The following is a 23,487-nucleotide window of genomic DNA, read 5'->3' on the forward strand; positions in this document are numbered from 1 at the left end:
CACAGTATAGTAAGATACTTTTCCTCAAAAGCAAACATTAGCTGTGCTTGCTCTTTATTATAAATGATTCCACTTACATAAACTAGGGTTTTTACTGTGAAACAACCTGACATATGTATATATGTCACTAATCTTCCTTGAATCATTCTATGGGAATTGGGGCTCAGGAATTGGGCACAAATATGAAAAACTGGGCACTGCTATTGTTATAAGTAATAATTTATGCTTTTTCTGTGACCCAGGAGTCACATGTTTTCTGCCAACAATCATGAAACTGTGGCAAACAACCTAGTTTCTAATTAGGGTAAAAGTGTTAGGGATTTTGCACTTATTGATGCAATTTTAACTCTTTCTTCACAACTCTCTTTTTAAATTTATTATTTTATTTTATTTATGTATATTTTTAGAGATGGGGGTCTTGCTATTGCCAAGTCTGCCTCAAACTCCTGGTAGCAAGTGATCTTTTTGCTTCAGCCTCCTGAGTAGCTGGGATTACACATGTGTTTCACTGCACCCAATTTCTCATCTATTTTAAATTTTTTTAATTTAATCATTGTAAATACATAATAGTTGTATGTATGAAGTACATGTAATATTTTTATACAAATTAACAATGTGTAATGATCCAATCATGGTAATTGGGGTATCCATCACCTCAAACGTTTATTATTTATCAGTGTTAGGAACATTTCAATTCAATGTAATTCTTCAAAATAACTTTTAGTTATTTTGAAATATACAATACATTTTTAACTATAGTGCTACCATACATTAGACCATATTCCTTTCATCTAGCTGCTTTTTTGTACCTATTAACCAGCCTGTCTTTGTCTTTTCCTCCCTGCTACCCTACCCAGCCTCTGATAACCATCATTCTACTCTCTATCTCTGTAGAGATCTTTTTTTTTAAATATCTCACATGTAATTCATTTTAAAAGCCCCTAGGTACTTATGGGAGATTTTCTTTGTCACATAGGAAGCAAGCACTTATGATGTTGTAGTACATTTTTAAAAACATATACCAAGGACATTATTTGGCATATTTAGCAAAGCAATGTCAGTTTACATTTATTGAACAACTAGCAAAAAATTCACTGCTAAAATTTAAGGATATAGAAAGTAATGAAGCATCACATATGCTCAAGGAGATGATAGAAATAAAATTTACAATATTCACAATATAAGAGTTCATATTAATAAACTGCTATGTATCAGAAATAAGTTATATATTATTATACACAAATTTTATATATAAGAAAATTGGTGTTATAAGGCAGATGATATATGCCCAAATAACAGAGTAACAGAGACTGGATTTGAACATTCCCCTTTCCAGAACATATCATACAACCACTATACTTTATATCTGAGGATATAGAAACATATGTAAAACAAAATTAACAAAATAAGATTGCACAAACTCAATCATCTGTTTCTTCTACATAAAATTATTATCATTTGTTAGGTTTCATACATATTTTTCTTTGAGGCATTTTAAAATAATACCTGTTTCAATAAATAGCTTAAATTCATGAAAACCATTCATTGTTAGAGGTCAAATACATATTAAATATCTTGAGGTGATATTCAGATAGGTTTTTGTCTTCTGTTTCTCATGTGTATTTTACTAAATAGATTGTTTTTACAAAATCTGAGGATAGAAATATATATTTCATCCACTGGACAACCGAAATATAAAGCTATTATTAAAACAGAGCTTCTTGTGGTGAAATATATTTCGTATCTTATTTATGTGTGTTCATATGAATGGCTAGCAAGTCATTGAAAAGTAGGCCACCAATTACCCTTTTACATGCATGTTATGTTACATTTGGCCTTAACTTATATGTAAATGAATCAAAAACATTGAGAACTTATGTTTTGGACTAAGCGTGTTCTTTTTATGTGAATATTATAGAATAGAAAATAAATACATCTTGCTATGTATAAGAGTATTTTTGACAATAAACCTAAAAAATATTCTAATGTTAGAGTATATATTAGTCTGTTCTTACACTGCTCTAAAGGGCTGCCCAAGACTGTGTCATTTAGAAAGGAAAGAGGTTTAATTGACTCACAGTTCTGCATGGCTGCGGAGGCCTCAGGAAACTTACAATCATGGTTGAAGGGGAAGCAAACACATCCTTCTTCACATGATGGCAGGAAGGAGAAGTGCTGAGCAAAAGGGAGAAAAGCCCCTTATAAAACAATCAGATCTCACGATAACTCAGTCACTGTTATGAGAAAAGCAGCATGTGGGTAACTGCCTCCATAATTCAATTTCCTCCCACCAGGTACCCCTCCCACGAGCTGTGGGGATTATGGGAACTACAATTCAAGATGAGATTTGGGTGGGGACACAGAGAAACCATATCAGAGTATTATCAATAGACTAAATTGCATGCTTCCCAAACAAAATAATAAAAAAATTGCAAACTGTGTTAGTAATTCAAACATATAGATATTTTCATCAGCAATAGGAGATACAATAGAGAAAATAGATAAAATGAATCACTAAGCAATTTGAAATTGGATAAATTCCTACAATAAAACAATCTTCAGAGTCATTGGTACACAGGCACATAAAAACAAAACCAGAAATAACATAATTTTTTGTCCACAAGAATCACAAAATAAATTGAGTGTATCTGCCTTTGGGTGATATTTGGGGAGTCAAGCATACACATTTTGTTCATTAAGTTTTAAGTTGACAAGATTTTACTCAGACCCTCAAGAGATCAGAATAACGGAACCAAGTACTACTTCTCTCCTATATCATTAGCAAGGAGAGAGTTGCACAAGCACAGTAGCCATGAACAAAGAGTGTTAATTTATTTACTGCCAAACTTATTCCCCACTTGGCCTGTCTTCAAAGGCGTTAGCTCTCTCTTTTCACTCTTTGTTTTTGTGAATATAACTATTCTATATTTTCTTTTCCCTCAACTTGCTGACTGGCATATATTGCAAACATGGTACAGTACTTATGTCTGAAAGATTAACTGACCTGCTTTCTGAGATTTTTTTTTTTTTACAAATTATTTGCCATCTGTAAATTAGTCTTTAGATAATTAATGTCAATGGTCATATTTTAATATATTCAATTACTGTCTTCATTTTTTACATATTTTCAGTATACATAAAGTATAAGATTTCCTTTCTTCATATGTCTCTGCTTTAAACATGATTCTTTAAACATTTCAGACTTAAAAGGCTGCTAAATGTAGTCAGATAGTAAAGTTCTAGTGAGGATTCTTGTATTTTATTTGTAATCTGCCCACTAAATCCATTGCTTTTCATTCACTATATATCTGTGATTCTTTATTTCAAAGACAACATGCCCTTTTTATATGGACCCATTTCACCAGTGTACACATAACTGTGTGGAATGTAAGAAAATAATCAGTACTTCCAATTCAGTCATAGAACAATTCACTGTTAATACTATAAAGATGTTAAGAATTTACTTATTCCCAGTCCACACAATGCATCATTCATAGAATCCAAACAAATACTTGAGTGAGAAAATGAATAAATAAATCAGAACATTCTTTACTAAATAAAATGTATCAGATTTATTTCATCACATTAATATTTAACAAAACAATGAGATCAATTCACCAAAACTTTTCTTTCTTTTTTTTTTTTTTTGCCTTCTGGAAGCTTTGTGAAGTTTAAGTTCAGTTCTGTTGGAAAGTTAAAGCAATGCAGAAAACATCTCTATTCAGATAGTATACAAAACCCTGTGTTTGTTGAAGAGATTTTAATGTCAAGTAAGAAGCAATGATAAAAGGCTATATCAATGCAACAGGAAAAGATGACAGAGAATAGTAGCCAAGAAGAAGGCAAAAGAATTGAAGCAAAAACAAGATGCATGGTTTCAGGACATTATTAAAGTAAATAAAACCTTGCTTCAATTCTTCTACTTTGTCATAAACCTAGAATGCCTACCTAAAGGATGGCCATATAAGGCATATTAATATAGGTTTATGCATTTAGGTGACTTCTTATCAGCAAGGGTATTATTAACACTTGTTGTTGAAAATTAATATTAAGCTGTCTAATATAGTGGACTCAACATCAACTTATTTTATTTGGGTATAGATGTAATGCAAATATATCTATATGTATTCTCATACACACACACATGCACACACAGACACACACACATTAGTAAAAGCTTTAATAATAGCTTTATGTGGTAACTCATGTACCTAACAATTTACCCTACTAAATTGTAAAATTACTTTTAGTATATTAACAGAGCTGTCCAACAAGTAGCATGATCTAATGTTAGAAATAATTTATCACCCTTGCACAACTCCTTGTACCATGAACAGTTACGTCCTGTTGCCCTCCTCCCCAGTCCCTGGCAACTTCAAGTCTACTTATTGTCTGTATGGATTTGCCTATTCCAGACACTCCATATAAATGAAATCATACAATATGTGATCCTTTGCAATTGGCTCCTTCCATTTAGCATAAAGTTTTCAAGATCCATTCATGTTGTAGCATGTATCAAAACTTCCTTCTTTTTATAATTACATAATATTCTCTTGTATGGATATATCACATTTTGTTTTTCCATCTGTTGATTGACGTTTTACTTTTTTGCTATTCTGAATAATGCTTCTATGGCCATTTATGTACAAGTTTGTATTTGGACATATGTCTTCATTTATCTTTAACACATAAAGAGGAGTAGAATTTCTAGGTTATGCAGTAACTACATGTTGGAACTTTTGGGGAACTACCAGACTGTTTTTAAGGGGCTGAACCTACCTGCAATATTACAGTTTCTTCATAAATTTCTCAACGCTTGGTATTTTCTGTTTATTTTGATTATAGCCATCCTATTTGGTATTAAATGGTATCTCACCATGGTTTTGATATGCATTTCTCTGATGGCTAATGATATTAAGCATATTCGTATGTACTTAGCTGTTTGCACATTGTCTTTGGAGAAAGACCTATTCAGAGCCTCTGCTGATTGGATTATATGTTTTTGAGTTGTAAGTTCTTTATAGATTCTAGATACAAGTTTCTTATCAGCTATATTATTTACAGATATTTTTTCCCACTCTCTAGTCTGAGGTTTAACTTTCTTGATGGTGTCTTATGAGGCAATGGTTGTGCATTTTTTTTGTCTCTTTTGTCACTTCTACTTTATATCTAAGAAGCCCTTGCCTAACTCAAAGTCATGAAGATACACTCCTTTGTTTTCTTCTAAAATTTCTGTAGGTTTAGCTCACATAAAATTCTTTGAATCATTTTGAGAAAATTTTTGTGTTCAGTGTGAGGAAGGGGTCCAACTTCTTTCTTTTGAATGTAGAGATTCATTTCTCTCAATATCATTTGTATTGGTTTTTTAAAAACTCATTGACTTGTCTTATAAATTCTCTATAATAAAGTGGTTGGCTGGTGTTTGTTCTTGGACTCTGAGAGGTAGCCTTTAAATACTTAGAATTTCCTGAATGACAGAGGCATCTGTTATTCCTGGTAAATCCTATTAATTTATGCTAATTAGGTGACTCAGGATGGGAATTGTCTACACCAGAAAGACCAGTGAGGTGAAGACAGTCTTGTGGAAGATTCTGGCCTTAACCTGTGAAGTTTAGCTTAACTCCGGGAAGTTAGTATTGGAAGTCATTGCACACCCTTGTCAAAAATTACATGACCATAAATATCGCTGTTAATTTGTCAACTTTTATTAATATTTCATTAATTTACTTTCCTTTCCATATGCAAGTACTATGCTTTCTTGGTTATTGTAGCTTTTTATAAGTTTTGAAATACAATAGCATGAGTCATTCAAACTTTCACTTCTTTTTGAATAATGTTTTGTCTATTCTGAGCCCCATAAATTTTCATATGGATTTGAGGTTTAGCATTGCAATCACTGCAGATAAAAACAGCTGGGATCTGATACATATTGTAATAAATCTATGAATTAATTTGAGGTGAATTAAAAACTTCACAATATTGTCTCCTTATCCAAAAACTTAGGATTTATTTACATCTTTTACTCCATTTATTTACATCTTTTAAAAGATGTAAATTTTCTTTTGTTAAATTATTTCTGTTGTTAAATTTGTGTGTTTTTTTGATAAATTTGTTCTTAAATATTTTATTCATTTTTTCTGCTATTGTAAATAAAATTGTTGTTTTAATTTTATTTTCAGATTATTGATTTCTGCAGTAAGGAAATACAGGTTTTTAAAAAAGAAATTATCAGTTAGATGATCTGAAGCAGAGAATTTCTTTGTTGGAAGTTTTAAAATTTCTAATTTAATCTTTTTCATTTTTAATTGATGTATTTAGATTTTCTATATCTTCTTGAATCAGGTTGGTAGTTTATTTCTTCTAGAAATGTGTCTATTTAATCTAACTTTTATCATTTATTGGCATAGATATGTTTGTAGTATTCCCTTATAATGTTTTTTGAATTATTGTGTGTTCTGCTGTTTTTCCCCTATTTCATTCATGGCTTTATTCATTTAAGTTATTTTTTCTTTTTTTCCTTTCATTTATCTAGCTAGAGGTTTTCCTTTTTCAATTTTCTCATTGCTTCTCTATTGATTATTTCATTTACTTCTACTACATTCTTTATTTTCTTCTTCTTTATGTTTATTTTGACTTATTTTGCTCTTTGTAATTCAGTGACTTAAGGTCGAAGGTTAGGTTACTAATTTGAGATACTTCATCTTTCTTAATATCGGCATTTACAGCTCCATTTTTCCTCTAAGTGCTTTTCTAGCCATACCCCATAAGTTTTAATACATTGTCCTTTGATTTTATTCATTATAAAATATTTTCCAATTATTTTGTTTTTGCATTTTTCTTTGAATTGTTTTCTGGGATTACATTATTTAGTTTTCATGTTCATAAATTTTTCATATTTCCTTCTGTTATTAATTTATACTTTGATTCCATTGTTGGAGAATTTATTTTGTGTAGTTAAAATCCTCTTAAATGTATTGGGGCTTGTTTTGTGGCCTAGCATGTGGTATTCTGGAGAATAATACATGTGCTTTAGGAAAATGTTCATTATACTATTGTTGGGTGGCATGTCCTATAGATGTTAGTCATGCTTATTTAATTTATAATGTTGTAAAAGTTTCCTATGTCTATGTCTGTTTGGATTGTCTGCCTAGCTCCTCATCTATTTTTAAAAGTAGAACATTGAAATCTCAAGTTCTTTCTGTTGAATTTTCTATTTTACTCTTCAATAATTTTAGTTTTTATTTTATACATTTGGGACTCTTGTTAAATGCACGTGTTTATAAATGGTATTTCTTCCTAATGGATTGACATATATTACCATTATAAATTGTATTTATTTGACTCTAGTCACAATTTTTGATATAAAGACTATTTGTCTAATATTAAGATAGTATCTCCAATTATTTTGGTTCTTGTGTAGTACATCTTTTCTCACTTTTACTTTTAATCTATTTATATCTTTTAATCTAATGTGCATCTGTTCTAGAAAGTACATAGTTAGATCATAACCTTTAAAATTAAATCTGCAAATTTCTGCCCTTTTATTGGATTATTTCATTCAGTTACATTTAATGCAATTACCAATAAGTTGTGCTTTATACAGCAACCCTTTAACAACATAGGTTTGAACTAAATGGATCCTCTTATACATGGATTTTCTTTTAGTTTTGCCACCGCTGAGATAGCAAGACCAACCTTGCTTCCTCCTCCTCCTCCACAGCCTACTCAATGTAAAGATGACAAGGATGAAGACCTTTGCAATGATCCACTTCCACTCAATGAATAGTGAATAAATTTTATATTCCTAATGATTTTCTTAATAACATGGTTTTTCTCTAACTTACTTTATTCTAAGAATGCAGTGTATATACATATAACATTCCAAATATGTGTTAATCAACTTTACATTCTTGTTAAGGGTTCTGGTAAACAGTGTGCTATTAGTAGTTAAGTTTTAGGAGAGTCAAAAGTTATATGTGGGCCGGGCATGGTGGTTTACGCCTGTAATCCCTGCATTTTGGGAGGCCGAGGTGGGTGGATCACTTGAGGTCAGGAGTTCAAGACCAGCCTGGCCAACATTATGAAACCCTGTCTCTACTAAAAATACAAAACATTAGCTGGGTATGATGGTGAGCGTCTGTAATCCCAGCTACTCAGGAGGCTGAGGCAGGAGAATTGCTTGAACCTGGGAGGCAGAGTTGCAGTGAGCCAAGATCGTGCCACTGTACTCCAGCCTGGGCAACAATAGCGAAACTCTGTATGAAAAAAAAAAAAAAGGTTATATGTCGATGTTCGGCTGCATGTGGGATGGGCTCTCCTAACCTGCTGTGTTCAAGAGTCAACTGTATATGCCAATTTACTATTTGCTTTCCTAAGATATTATTTTTTTACTGTTCCACTATTCCTTTATTGATTAATTTTTTTTTTTTTTTTTTTTTTTTTTTTTTGGTAGAGATGGCATGTCACTATGTTACTCAGACTGGTCTTGAATTCTTAGCCTCAACTGATTATCCTGCTTCATCCTCCCAAAGTGTTAGAATTACAGATGAGAGCCTCTGCGCCTGGCTACTTCATGTTTTGTATTAAATAGATATTTTCTACTATACAATTTAAAATTTTTATTTTCAACTTCTTTCTAAAATTATTTCTATATTATTGTCCTGGGCACTAAATTAACATTTTAACTTAAAATAACCTAGTTCGGATTAATATCAACTTAATTTCAGCAAAATACAAAAATTTCCTTTCCTTTTCTTTCTCCCTCCCTTGTAGTAATATTGTCATCTAAATTATACCATATACATTATAATCCTGGCAACACCATTTTATAATTATTGCCTTATGCAATTGCCTGTAGATCAGATAGAAAAGTAAAAAGTTACAAACAAAAATTCATTTGTACTATGTTATATTTACTTATAGAGTTCATTTACTTGTGTTCTTTATCTGTTTATATGACTTGAGTTAATGTTTAGTGTTTTTATTTAGCCTGAAGAGCTCTCAATAGCATTTCTTATAATTCAATCTGCTAGCAATATTTTTTTTCAGTTTTATATATCTCATAATGTCTTAATTTCCTCCACATTGTTAAAACATAATTTTACTGGGCATAAATATAATATTTGATAGTATTTTTCATCTCAGAACTTTGAGTTTGCCACATGGTCTCTGGTTTCTGAAGAGAAGTTGTTATTTTTCTTGAACATAAATTGTAACAAATCGATCATTTTTTCTTGTTGCTTTCAATAATTTCTCTTTGTTTTTGATGTTTGACAGTTTGACTAGAATGGCTTAGGTATAGATATCTTCAACTTTATGTTTTTTGTAGTACTTTGAGACTACTGAATGTGTAGATTGAAGTTTTTCATCATACTTAGGATTTTTTGCCTAACGTTACTTAAACTCTATTCTTTCTATCATTTCTTAGCCTCCTTTTTTTATGAGACCCCTATATACATATGTTGTCATGATACATATTTTTCTTTATTGTTTTCTCTATCTGATACTCAGAGTACTTAATCTCAATCTATTTATTTTAAGTGTATTGATGTTGTCTTCTGCCAATTCGTTTCTGTTGAGCCACTGCAGTGAATTTTTTATTTCAATTATTATATTTTTCAACTTCAAAATTTCTGTGTTTCTTTGGCTGTTTTTCTCTATTTTGTTACTCATCTCTTTGTTACTCTCTATTTAATGAGAGATTATTTTAATATATTTTCTACTTCTTTAGGCATGGTTTCTCTTACATCTTCAGAAATATTTATAACCGTTCTAAAGTTTTGTCTCATTGAGTTTAATGTTTGAGCTTCCTTGGAGATACTTTGCATGTACTTTGTTTTCTGTTTATTGTTGTTGGTAATTTTTTTCATTTTGTCACCATCTCAGCCCCATATGGCTTATTTGCATGTCTCATCAATTTTAGTTAAAAGTTAGACATTTTAAATAATATCACAAATCTAGAAATCTGTTCTTATATCCTCAGTGTATGTTGTTGTTATAGTAGCCATTTGTTTAGATAATTTTCTGGATGAATTCCATAAACCAGTCACTGCTCAGAATAGTGACCAGCTAATAGTTTTCAAAAGATGTTCTTCAAAGTCTTGAACCAATATGTCTCTCACCTTTTGCCAAGCAACTTTGAGTGTTTATTGGGGTGTTGAGACATGCTTTTGATTTTATGACACTTTATATCTCTGCCTTAGCCTTCACTTCCTACTAACATAGAGCATTAAAGTTAGACAAATAGAAAAAGTTTTCGGACATTGTTGGTTTTTCATGGGCAATGAAAACTCTTGCACATGCCCATGGCTTTTTAGATCCCAAGGAACATGTTAGAGCTTTTGAACACTAACTAGATTTACATTATTTCCCAGATTTTGTTTTTACATTTTTGTCTAGTCTCCTCTTTATTTCATCCAGTATCACAGACTAAGGCAACTGTGATATTAAACAATAGCAACTGATTTATTTGACAAACAAGCTGGAAATAGGATTTTTCTTACTTAGCCAACTCTGAGTCACATCAAATAAAGACAAACCCTCTAAAAGAAACTTTTCCAGAGAGCAGCTGTATTGCTCAAATGTTGGCAATACTCTGATAAGACTTTTGGAAGAGCTCCAGATCTGCTCTGCACACAATCTTCTCCTGATTCCAGTGGTTGCTATGCTGCTGTTTTTCACAGCTACTGCTCTTGTGCTGTTTTTCAAGGGTACTGTGAAAATGACAAGAGTTGGATGGAAATGTCTTATATATCCTAGAGTGTTGGTTATATCTCTAATAAAATACATATCTTCCACTTCAGCAATTTAGTTATGAGGATAACAAATTTCTTAAGCAGAAATTTAAGAAGATATACTACTGAAATGTTTTGTATTTTAAAAATCATTTTCCAGTATTCAAACAGGGCATGCCAGTTAGTTTATTATTAACAAAATACATGTGTTCATACTAAACCCTTTATAGTAAGTATGGCAAATTTTAAGTATAATTTCCTGGAATTATTTTTGCTTTGGTTACTTTAATACCACATTTAATTTGCTCCCAAAAGAGATATTTTTCCAAAAGCATTTTGTTTTTGCAAATCACTTTCCCATTTGAATAAGAACCTCTCTTGTGATTCTGAGTATTTTGATATACTGTAGCTTAAGGCAATCACAAAAAATAATGTTAACTATTTTTAAGAAATATTGGCTAAAAAATGTAGTAGCCTTATTATGTAGTCAATTAAGGAAAAGCTTATTTATTGTTGATTTTGACTTAACTTCTGTCTTTGATATTTATAAGGTATATTTTACTGCATAGTTGAGTTTGCAGATTGTTTTCCTCCAGCTACTTCACTATGAGCACAAAATTAATTATATATGCACCAGCAGATGCCACCAATATACACTTGAAAATGCAACAATAAATCTAAACTTTTATACCAAATAGAATTTCGCTATATATGGCCTTATATTTACTCTTCCTTCTTTCATCAGTTACAAGAATAAACACTACATACAATGTTGATATGTGAATGTACTAATTTAAGTGATAGATAATATTTAATTTTTTATTATGTATTTTAATGTTGGAAATAATATTAAAGGTGATTACAATAGAAAATAAACCAGTAAAAATTCAAGAATCTTCCTAAACTGATCATTGAAGAACTGTAAGATTTTCTACTTCAAGTGTTTATGTAACAGGGTACCTAACACAATTGCAGAATACAAACACACACACAATTTCAGAAATATATATATTTTAACATACCCACATGTATATTTAGAAATACACACACGTATAATATATGTATATGTAATAAAAAGTGAACTCATTTATGCTATCAGGCCATTACAATAATACATTTTTAGAATTTCACAAAAGTAATTACTTTGGAAAGAATATACTTGCTACCAAGAGTTTGAAATTAGACTTTCACTAACAAGGTAAACTTTCAGATATAAGAGCCGTATATCTGGTTATGATTATATATTACATCAAGGATTTTAAAACTACACTTAAACACAGACACACTCTCTCCTTCTTTCTCTCACTCCATGATATATATATAGCCCTGTCCCATTACCCCAAAGTTATTCCAAAATCTTACCAAGGATCCTTATTCCTTCTTTCAAAATACAGCTCTCCACAAAAACCCCACCCCATACACACAGCACAACGCATGTCATCATGGGATATTTTGGCCTCCTTTTACATAAAAATAATTGGTGGTTATTGAGATTGAATGTCTGCCTTCACTCTTAACTTTGGATGTGTGTATAATTACTATTTTAGATACTTTTGAAAATGAAAAGAGGCCTTATTAATTATTATAGTGAAAAAAGAAAGTGAAACTGGAAAATTTAGTCACTCTTCAAACCCAAAAAGCAGATAACATGCCTAAATCTACCCTTCCTTCCCTATGCTTTAAATCACTCAATTGGGTGTCACTCTTCCCTTCAAACAAAAATTCCTTTGCATGGACATTATATTTCACACTTTCTCCATATATAGCTGCTTTATCTAGTAAAGTAACCAGACCTGAATTCTGTAACCATTCACCTGACTTTCACCTTTTCCTTCTTAAAGACCATTCTTATTAATGGTTATTTTTTTATTAAATATACTATAAAGTGTTTCACAATTTTACTCAAAGTCTTTTTTCCATTCCCATCACATTTATGCTAAAATGCACACTTAATTACATGACTGTAAGACGCTGAATGAATTGTCTCCATGCCCCCTCTCTGATCTCATTTTCTGCATATCTTTTTCACTCCCTTTCTACTTCAGCCACAATTCAAATTTTGAAGCACACTAAGAGGTACTCAGTGTCTTTGTACTTGATGCTTTATCTCTTTGAATGCTGTCTCAAAATATCATGTGGCCTGTTTCTCATTTCATTCATTTTTGTTCAAATGTCATCTCCACTGAGTGGTCTTCTTTGACCATAATATATAAAATAGCACTCATCACTGTCCTTGCAACTGAAATGTATTTTCTTTTATAACACATACCACAGGCTCAATGAGCATTCAATACTACTTTTATTGTATGTCTCCTTAGTATTAAGTATTAATACTATTTTCATTGTATGTCTCCTTCAATACAAAAGAATTTAAGACACATGAAATTTGTGTGATTTTATTTTTACTTTTTTTCTACCCAGAGCTTAGTCAAAAATATATTTATTGAATCACTGAAAGAAGTTGAAAAAATATAATCACAATTATATAGGATTTCTCTCATCTTTTAGCATGAACATATCACTGTATGGATTTTTACAGTGTACACTGTGCTTCTGACTTAGGAAGGCTCTTTTCTCTCATAAACCACATATTTACCTCTCCTTCCAGAGTATTTGACTATTAAAACAATTCATTTTTCAGTATCCTTTTTTCTGTCTCTACTGCATAAATTCTATAAGTATAAAATCACATCCTCTCATTTCCCATTGATAAAATATTCTTTTCTCAATCCCATGTTGAATTCAAGGAACCATTCAATTATTTTATTAATATTCACAGCAAGTTTTTCCTACATAAGAAAAAATATTTAAGTATGTTTGGCTTTACAACAGCATTTGACAAATTTGTATTTCTGAGAGGCTGAGAAATGTATTTTGCTTTCAAAACACAATACTAGCCTGGCTTCCACCTGTCATGACTAGCCACTCCTTTTCAATATCTTTTTCTGAGTTTTCATCATTAAATGTTAGAGTGAGTTAGGTTTAATCATGAACTTTATAATCTTTTCTCAATTCAAGCCTGCCCTAAGCAAACACTTAAAGAAAAAGGAGTTCTAGGAAGCTTACTTTAGCCTAACCAAATTGACAAAATATAAAGCCATCACAGGTGAAATAACCAAACTATGTAAAAGCTTTCAAATGTTTTTTGAAATTCCTTAAGTGAGTTTTTCAATTCTAGAAGCTCTGATTGATTTCTTCTTAATCCTCCCTCCTGGCGGATCACTTGAGGCCAGTAGTTCAAGCCCAGCCTGGCCAACATGGTGAAACCCCATCTCTACTAAAAATACAAAAATTAGCCAGATGTGGTGGCAGGCGCCTGTAGTCCCGGCTACTCAGGAGGCTGAGGCATGAGAATCGCTTGAACCTGGGAGACGACAGTTGCAGTGAGCAGAGATCCTGCCACCGCACCCCAGCCTGGGAGACAGAGTGAGACTCGGTCTCATAAAACAAAACAAAACAAAACAAAAATACATGGCACTAGTCTATTTGGTAAAACTAACAACATAGAATCATTCTTAAGCTTTCCCTTTACTTAACCCACAATATTTACTATGTTAGTCAGCATTCTAGGTACTGTAGCCAAGTATATCTATTAGCTATTCATTTTTGTCTGTTAGTCTCTTTTTCCAAATAATCTTATTTAACCTCCCCAATTTTATCATTTAAATCCAATTTCAAATATCCCGTTAGTGCTTTCCACTAACAATGCTCGTGAAAATGCATTCTTTCATAAATCTGCATTGTTTTAAATTAGTTTTCCCCAGTGAAGATATCAATATGTAAATATATTATGTTTAATTATTTGTTCAGTCTATACTTTCTGTATTTTTCTCACTCAAGTATAAGCTTCATGACAGGAGAAACTTTTCTTTATCAGGTATTTATATCTTAGTGTCTTGACGACAGACTCTGATAGAATAGACTGTGAAATAAATGAATAAAGTGCTGAAAATATCTATATGAAAATATATTTCTTATGATACATAGAATGCATAGTTTTAATTTGATTTATTTATCATATTTTTATATCATGGTGGTCAGTGGAAATAGAAATTATTTTGGAAGACAGACCTGGTGTTTTAAGTTGTAGATACAGCTCTGCTATGTGACTTTAGGTGAGTCTATATAACTTTACTTACCTTTCATTTATCATCCCTCAAAAAATAACATTTGCTATCTGCAATTATTCTAATAAACTTTAGTGAAATTATGGAATAACATTAGCCTTCTCTTTCACATGTGTTTCGTTAACAGCATTTTTTTTTTCAAATACATGCAGAGAGAAAGCATGGTTCTTCTACTTCATTGAATGATAGTTCTCTAAGAAACCGTAAGGATAAAATATACACAGACAATAAGAAAAAATATCTCAATTTACTGGCTTTTGTCATACAAAAAATTGTAAGAGAAGGCCGGGCGCGGTGGCTCACGCCTGTAATCCCAGCACTTTGGGAGGCCGAGGCAGGTGGATCACGAGGTCAGGTGATCAAGACCATCCTGGCTAACACGGTGAAACCCCGTCTCTATCAAAAAAATACAAAAAATTAGCTGGGCGTGGTAGCGGGCACCTGTAGTCCCAGCTACTCGGGAGGCTGAGGCAGGAGAATGGCGTGAACCCAGGAGGCGGAGCTTGCAGTGAGCCGAGATCACGCCACTGCACTGCAGCCTGGGCGACAGAGCAAGACTCCATCAAAAAAAAAAAAAAAAATTTTTTTTGTAAGAGAAAAGCATATGCCTACTATATATGAGAGCTAAGGACAAAACCATTAGATCTCTGATATATTTTTATGACTAAGAGAACTGCTTTGTTTTTTCATCTAAATCATTATCTAGCCTTCTTAATAAAAGTAATCATTTCCCATTATCCTACCCATTCACCCCAAAGAATTGCAGAAGTAAGAAAAAGAGAAACTGCTATTAGGTTTCTATTGTTATTCTTTTCTCCCTTGTATCTGCATTTGAAATTAAAGCTTTTAAGTCAAAGAATCATTTCTATGCTTGGAAAACTGAATTAGAGTAGGAAAATGAATAAAGAATAATAATAATTTGTTAATAGCTTGCAGCAGTGATATTTTTATACTACATTAATTCATTTTCCTACTCTAATTCACACAGCAGGGATAACAAATGAAAAAAAAAACCATAACATTTAATCCTTATGGGACAGAAATTAATACCTTAAAGACACAATATTGTAGAGTAATGAGATATTTAGAGGATATTCTAGCCACACTATTAGCAAGAAGAGAGGCTTTTTTCACCTCTTAACAAAATTATTTAGACATCTATCCTGACATTAGACCTACCCACTTCATGAATGTTAGTTAAATTTTTTAGATCTTAATGCAATGACAAATTATGATTACATGCCTAATTATTCAAAAAATATGAAAGGTTTTAAGAAAGGATCTGGTGCTTAAGGATATTTAAGCAGGTAAATTAAAGAAAATCCATGTAGCCAACTACCGAACATGGGAAAAGGTCTGAGAATCCTTTGGAGATAAATCTGCATAAAACACAGGGCTTGGCACACAACTATTTAAGGAGAAAAGTATCAGTTACAGCATACAACTGGAGAAAGTCTTGTGAAATATGCAATGGTCATTTTAGGATTGAAAGAAAGTGACAGAGAAAACACAATGAGAAAGCTTTAAAAAGCATTTTTTATGGTAAGGTTAAGATAGTTATATACGTCATAAATTTTCTAGAAATGACATCTGAAAGCAAAGGAGCTTACCCCCCAAATAATTCAATAGGGTTTTGTATTCCATTAAGTAAAACATAAGATTCTGCTGGAAGAATATTTTATGCTTATTAACCAATGCTCAAAACTCTATAGGCAACTTAAATAAATTGAAAGGTTTGAATAACTCTATTACATAAAGTTTATAGACTTCCTTCAAAATTAGTTAAGATGCCCCTGATGGTAACATGACTAGAAAATGTTCTTTGGGAATCAAATTTGATCTGTTGTTAAGAGTGTCCTAAAACAGCACATTAAACTATTTTTTTGTATTATAAATTAACAGAAGGATAAATTTCGTATGTTTAAAATTGTTTGAAGCAAATTAGTTTGGGAACCTAACTACACATGGAAACTTGATGGAAGTAGAAAAGATATCCCCAAGAATGAAATGGTGCCCATGCTGGGAAGACAGGACTAAGAGCATTATTAATTATATTTCTGTTTAGTTCAGAGCCAACTTTCAAAAGTGCTAGAATTGGTTGAAAGAGTTAATGATGGTTTGATAGATTAAATTATTGATCTCATTTTTTTCCTAACTTGCAATAGCTTCATATACTCACACCCTTGGTATGAACCCAGTATGGGAAGAGTGTATGACCCAGTTAATTAACTATTTGGGTCTGACCACGTAAATGAATTCATCCACTGTGTTGACAGTAAATGTAACATGAGCAGAGGTTCACCCTATTGGGCTACAACAAACTGCAATGAGAAGACTACATCGTAGGTAGCCATTGCCCCTCATCCTGGGCTATAAAATGTCACATTTAAAGAGAGGGTACATTGCCTGGGTAGGAGCAGGTTTAGAAATCGTGTGAGACATGTGGAACAGATCTGAACCCAATGTGCAGATCCAGAAGCCCAGACTAGAAAGTTCAGTCAAGCTAGTGTCACTAAATTGCTACTGACAAACAGATGTAAAACTGGTATATAATTGTTTTAAGAAACTGAGTTTTGGGGTGGTATGTTATTAAAAATTATCTTGACAATAGCTAACAATTATGGATACTAGTTTTAAAAAAAAATGAAAAGAGATCAGGTATCATCAAATTTACAAAACCAGTTAAAATCATGTATGTGGCAGGACATGTGGCTCACATCTATAATACTAGCAATTTGGGAGCCCAAGGCGGGAGGATCACTGGAGTGCAGGAGTTTGAGACTACCATGGGCAAAATAGGGAGAATGCATACAAAATTGTAAAAATTAACTGGACATGTGGCACATGCCTGTAACCAGGGAGTGTGAGGCTACAGTGACCCATGATTGTACCACTGAGCTCCAGCCTTGGTGACAGAGCAAGACCCTGTCTCAAAAGAAAAAAAAAGTATTCATTAAAAAACAAAAGAGAACATCTTCAAACTTAGGTAGAAGAAGAACAGAACATTTTGTTTTCTTAAATAAGACAAAAGAAAATTTAGTTATAAAATTATGAATTTTCTGACTACTAATATTTTTATTTAATTTTAAATTTGTTTTGTAAAACATGAGATATGAATATTTGATATATATAGGGCTATTTTAAAAGAATAAGTATTAGAAATAAAAATATGATTTAATGCAAAAGTAAAAATTAATTCATTTCAGTTAGAAAGACAATATTATTTTTGTTTTTTTGTTTTGTTTTGTTTTGTTTTTTGAGACACAGTCTTGCTCTGTCACCCAGGCTGGAGTGCAGTGACATAGTCTTGGCTCACTGCAACCTCCACCTCCTAGGTTCTAGTGATTCTTCTGCCTCACCCTCTGGAGTAGCTGGGATTACAGGTGTGCACCACCATGCCTGGCTAATTGTTGTATTTTCAATAGACGGGGTTTCACCATGTTGGCCAGGTTGGTCTTGAACTCCTGATCTAAGATGATCCACCTGCCTTGGCCTCCCAAAGTACTGGGATTACAGGTGTGAGCCACTGTGCCCAGCCAGAAAGATAATATTCTAATGCCTGAAGGATCCTTGGATCCCTGGTTATCCAGGAGTATAGTATATTCTAGGCTACTTGCACTTCCCTCTCTCCCCAACCCTGTCTTTGTTACTCTCTCTCTAGAGTGTCTCACTCTCTCTCTTTCTCACTCCCTCTTTCTCTGTCTTTTGATTTATTTATTTATTTATTTATTTATTTTTGCTCACCCCTCTCTCTTTCTCTATTTTTAGCTCTATTTCTGTCTTTCTCTCTAAATGTGCATTAGTTGTTAGATTTTAAGAATGGCCCTTGGCTGGACGTGGTGCCTTAGACCTGTAATCCCAGTATTTTGGGAGGCCGAGGTGGGTGGATCACCTGTGGGCGGGAGTTCAACACTAGCCTGACCAACATGGTGAAACCCCGTCTCTACTAAAAACACAAAATTAGCCAGGCATAGTGGTGCATGCCTGTAATCCCAGCTACTCGGGAGGCTGAGGCAGGAGAATCGCTTGAACCTGGGAGTCAGAGGTTGCAGCGAGCCAAGATCGCCCAGTGCATTCCAGCCTGGGCAACAAGAGAGAAACTCCATCTCAAAAATAAATAAATAAATAAATAAATAGGAATGGCCCTCAATGACGTTTGCTCTTGCACAACTCTCTCCACTTTGAGTATGGATCAGAATTGTGAACATGCTGAGATATCACTCTTGAGATTATGTTACCAAATGTAATCATGTGAGCACATTTTTTGTAAATATATATATTTTAATCTCCTTTTTATCATACTTTAAGTTCTGGGGTACATGTGCAATACGTGCAGTTTTGTTACATAGGTATACATGTGCCATGCTGGTTTGCTGCACCTATCAACCCTTCACGTACATTAGGTATTTCTCCTAATGCTGTCCCTCCCCTAGCCCCCCACCCCCCGACAGGCCCCAGTTTGTGATGTTCCCCTCCCCGTGTCCATGTATTCTGATTGTTCAACTCCCACTTTTGAGTGAGAACATGTGGTGTTTGGTTTTCTGTTCTGTTAGTTGGCTGAGAATTATGGTTTCCAGCTTCATCCATATCCCTGCAAAGGACATTAACTCATCCTATTTTATGGATGCATAGTATTTCATGGTGTATACGTACCATATTTTCTTTATCCAGTCTATGATTGATGGGCATTTGGGTTGGTTCCAAGTCTTTGATATGTGTGTTGTGGCACAGTTCATGTGAGAACTTTACAGTCAGGTAGCAGAATGGGAAGACAAAGAGATTTGAGGCATGAGAAGCATTCCATGGGCCATTACTGGGTTTGAAGATGGATAAAGCCTAGGCAAAGATCAGAGAGCATCTTTTAGGATCTGTGAACAATGCCTGGTCAAAAGCCAGCAAGGAAATAATAGTAACATCAATCTCAGTACAGACATACCCAACTGAATTCTGCCAACAGTTTGAAGGAGCCCCAAAAAAATTCTTCTCCAAAGTTATCAGGTAGGAGCCCAACCCATCCAACAGCTTGAATGTGGCCTTCTGAGTTCCTAAGCACATTGGAAGCTGCATGGAGTTTGACCTACAGAACTGTGAGCTAATAAATGGACATTGTTGTAAGGCATCTCATTTGTGGTAATTTGTTATGTAGTAATAGAACATGAATCCAATGTGTAAAATGCATATTAACTTAGGATTTAGAGTAATTTATTGAGAGGTTCTTTTTGTTCTCCACACTGTTTTATTTTTGTATACCTACATTAACAGAAGAAATAAAAAAGAAGGTTATGTGACGTTCTTTTTTTTTATTTTATTCTTGTAAGAGCTATTTTATCTATGATGTGTTTAATTATCCTGGTGAACATACCGAGTTTCTGCTTTGTTCATAATGCTTAGTTTTATTTTTGGTGAAATGTTGATGAGGTCAAGCAAAATATCTGCTCAACACATATTTTTAAAAACCTTAACATCTCAAATATTGAAAAAATATACAGCTTAAAAATAAAATACAAAAAGATGTTAAAATATTTCTAAAAGAGATCATGTTACAAGTGATATGAAACTTTGGCTTATTTGTTTTTATGCAATATGAAGCATCTGTCTACCTAAATAACTAACAGAAAGAAGCTCTCTAATAGAAAATGATGTTTATTCAGGCATAGGACATTGAAATGGGAATACATGTGCATATTCAAGGAGCTAAAAGAAGACAAACGTTTTTAAAGGAAAAAATAGAGAATTACATAATTGTTTTGAAATAATTATCCTTGGTGACAAAGATCATTAATGAGGGTGATGCCAGCCCAGGGTTGGACAGGCAGTTGGTGGGTAGATGTCCTTGCAGAAGCGCTGTTATGTCTAAGGTTGCTGTGATCTTTGTGCAAGGTTGTGATTTTTGTGACAGTTTTTTATTTTCAGGCATATGGGTGTGAGAGCCCTCTCTTCATAGACTTCCCTGATTCTACTTGTCAATTTTTTTTTTCCTTCTAATAGTAATGACTCCATTGTGATTCTGACAACCTTCCCACATCTTTTATAAAACACTTTTGTTACAGACAAAATATTTTAAACAGCAGGAACTTTGAATACAGATAAAACATCTAAAGCTGAATTAGAATTACTGAGTGTACATTACATTAAAAATTCAACTTTATAAAATTAGAATACATTTTATTTATTCAAGAGAAGAATATATCACTTCTTATGTATTAAGGGTGAAAGCTGTACAGTGTATATGTCTGTGTATCTTGTTTATAACATGCAGGAGTTAAATAATTTAGAAAAGTTTATGAGGTCTTGGTAAAAATACATAACTATTATTTAATACATTTATCCCTTGCCTTTGGGATTTCATCTAATCACTCAAAGATTTGGGCCCCTCAACAGTAAAATAGAAATTATAAGTGAATTATAGGTAAAGGTTGTATTTGAATGGTTGACATAAATAATATGTAAATAATATTTTGGCACCCTCATACCAATATTTCTTCCTCATTGTTATAGAATATATAGTCTTAATATATGGTAGTACATAGGGTCAAACAGCAATAACATTCAAAATAATAATGATTATCTTTGATTACATAAAATAAACACTTTAGTGGTTATAGAGCTAAAGTTAGTCACACACTTAATTGAGGTAATCATGTGTTTGTGCTCATATACCAAAACACCTAATTGTTAAAACTCTTGTACTTGGAATGTTTGGATCTACCAAAACTTAAATGAAAGTGGTAACAAACATAGTTATGATTTTTCTGCTGCTGGTACAATATTTTTAGGTGAATCCTAACATAATCTTGATTATGTTCAGAGTTTTAAACCAAAAGTTCCTACTAAAGGATATTAAAGTAAGAAAATGTCTTAGAGGTTCATAATACAGGGAAAAATACATACTTTCTTTTCTTTTTCTTTTCTTATTTTTGTGGAGACAGAGTCTCACTCTGTTGCTCAGGCAAGAGTACAACGGCGCCATCTCGGCTCACTGCAACCACCGCCTCCCGGGTTCAAGCGATTCTCCTGCCTCATCCTCTCGAGTAGCTGGGATTACAGGCACATGACACCACGCCTGGCTAATTTTTTTCTGTTGGTTGTCGTTGTTTGTTTGTTTGTTTGTTTTGTATTTGTAGTAGAGACGGGGTTTCACCATGTTAGCCAGGACGATCTCCTGACCTCGTGATCCGCCGGCCTGGGCCTCCCAAAGTGCTGGGATTACAGGCGCGAGGTACCGCGCCTGGCGGGAAAAATGCTATCAATGGTTCTTTTTTTCCTTTCCATTGCCTGTCAGATCTTTGAAAATACACACACACACACACACACGCACACACACACACACACGCACACACACACAGACATATAATAATCTTTCATATTTTATCATTATATCTACCATTTACTCTTGTATTTTATGTATGTATTAGTTCATTCTCACACTTCCATAAAGAAGTACCTGAGACTGGGTAGAGGATACACAAACATCAAAGAAAAAATAGATCAATTGGACCTCATTAAATTTCAAATGTGTATGCTTCAAAGGACAACATGATAAAGTGAAAAAAGCAATCTACATAAAAAAGAAACTAAGTTTTCAAGTCATATGCTTGACACAAGACTTTTATCTAGATCATGTAGAACAAATCTTGCAACTCAATAGCGAAAAGACAAATACCTCAATTAAAAATGGTCAAACAAGCTGAATAAACAATACTCAAAAAGGAGACTTGCAAATATCCAAAAAGCATGTGAAAATATGGTGAACATTGTTGGTCAACCTGGGACATGAAAATCAAACCCGGCTGGGTGCGGCGGCTCATGCCTGTAATCCCAGCACTTTGGGAGGCCAAGGCGGGCCAATCACGAGGTCAGCAGATGGAGACCATCCTGGCTAACACGGTGAAACCCCGTCTCTACCAAAAAAATACAAAAAATTACCCGGGCGTGGTGGCGGGCGCCTGGAGTCCCAGCTACTGAGGAGGCTGAGGCGGAAGAATGGCGGGAACCCGGGAGGCGGAGCTTGCAGTGAGCCGAGATTGCGCCACTGCACTCCAGCCTGGGGGAGAGAGCGAGACTCCGTCTCAAAAAAAAAAAAAAAGAAAGAAAGAAAGAAAGAAATCAAACCCATGAGATATCACTTCACACTCACTGGGATAGCTGTAATTTTAAAAATACAGATAATTACAAATGTTAGTATATTGTGAAGAAATTAAACTTTTATATACACTGCAGGAGGAAATGTAAAATGGTGCAGTCACTTTAAAGCACAGGGAGGTAATTCCTCAAAAGATAAAACATAGACTTACTCGATTAGCCTGCTTCTAGATATACACCGTAAGCAGGAGTCCCTATCCTCCGGGCTGCAAACGGCTATGTGTCTGTGGTCTGTTAGGAACCCGTCCGCACAGCAGATGAGTGGCCGGGAGCCTTACTGCCTGAGCTCCGCCTCCTGTCAGATCAGCAACGGCATTAGATTCTCATAGGAGCAGAAACCGTATTTTGAAATGCTCAGGGGAGGGATGTAGGTTGTGTGCTCCTTATGAGAATCCGACTAACGCCTGATGATCTGAGGTGGAATAGTTCCATCTGTGGAAAGTTGTCTTCCACAAAACCGATCCCCGGTGCCAAAAAGGTTAGGG

At 33.6% G+C, this 23,487-nt stretch overlaps 1 long non-coding RNA gene across 1 annotated transcript; it reads right to left on the reverse strand.

Moving 5' to 3' along the window:
- Positions 1-230: 230 nt before the first annotated feature.
- On the reverse strand, positions 231-23,301 carry LOC117975633 (uncharacterized). The gene is made up of 3 exons (XR_004665978.3): positions 23,155-23,301; positions 19,514-19,696; positions 231-2,175 (listed from the first exon to the last, which is right to left on the reverse strand). It is a non-coding gene; the product is annotated as an uncharacterized LOC117975633 (long non-coding RNA).
- Between the last annotated feature and the right edge of the window lie 186 nt (positions 23,302-23,487).

The sequence above is a fragment of the Pan paniscus genome, chromosome 14 (genome assembly GCF_029289425.2).
Source record: "Pan paniscus chromosome 14, NHGRI_mPanPan1-v2.0_pri, whole genome shotgun sequence".
Taxonomy (NCBI): Eukaryota; Metazoa; Chordata; class Mammalia; order Primates; family Hominidae; genus Pan; species Pan paniscus.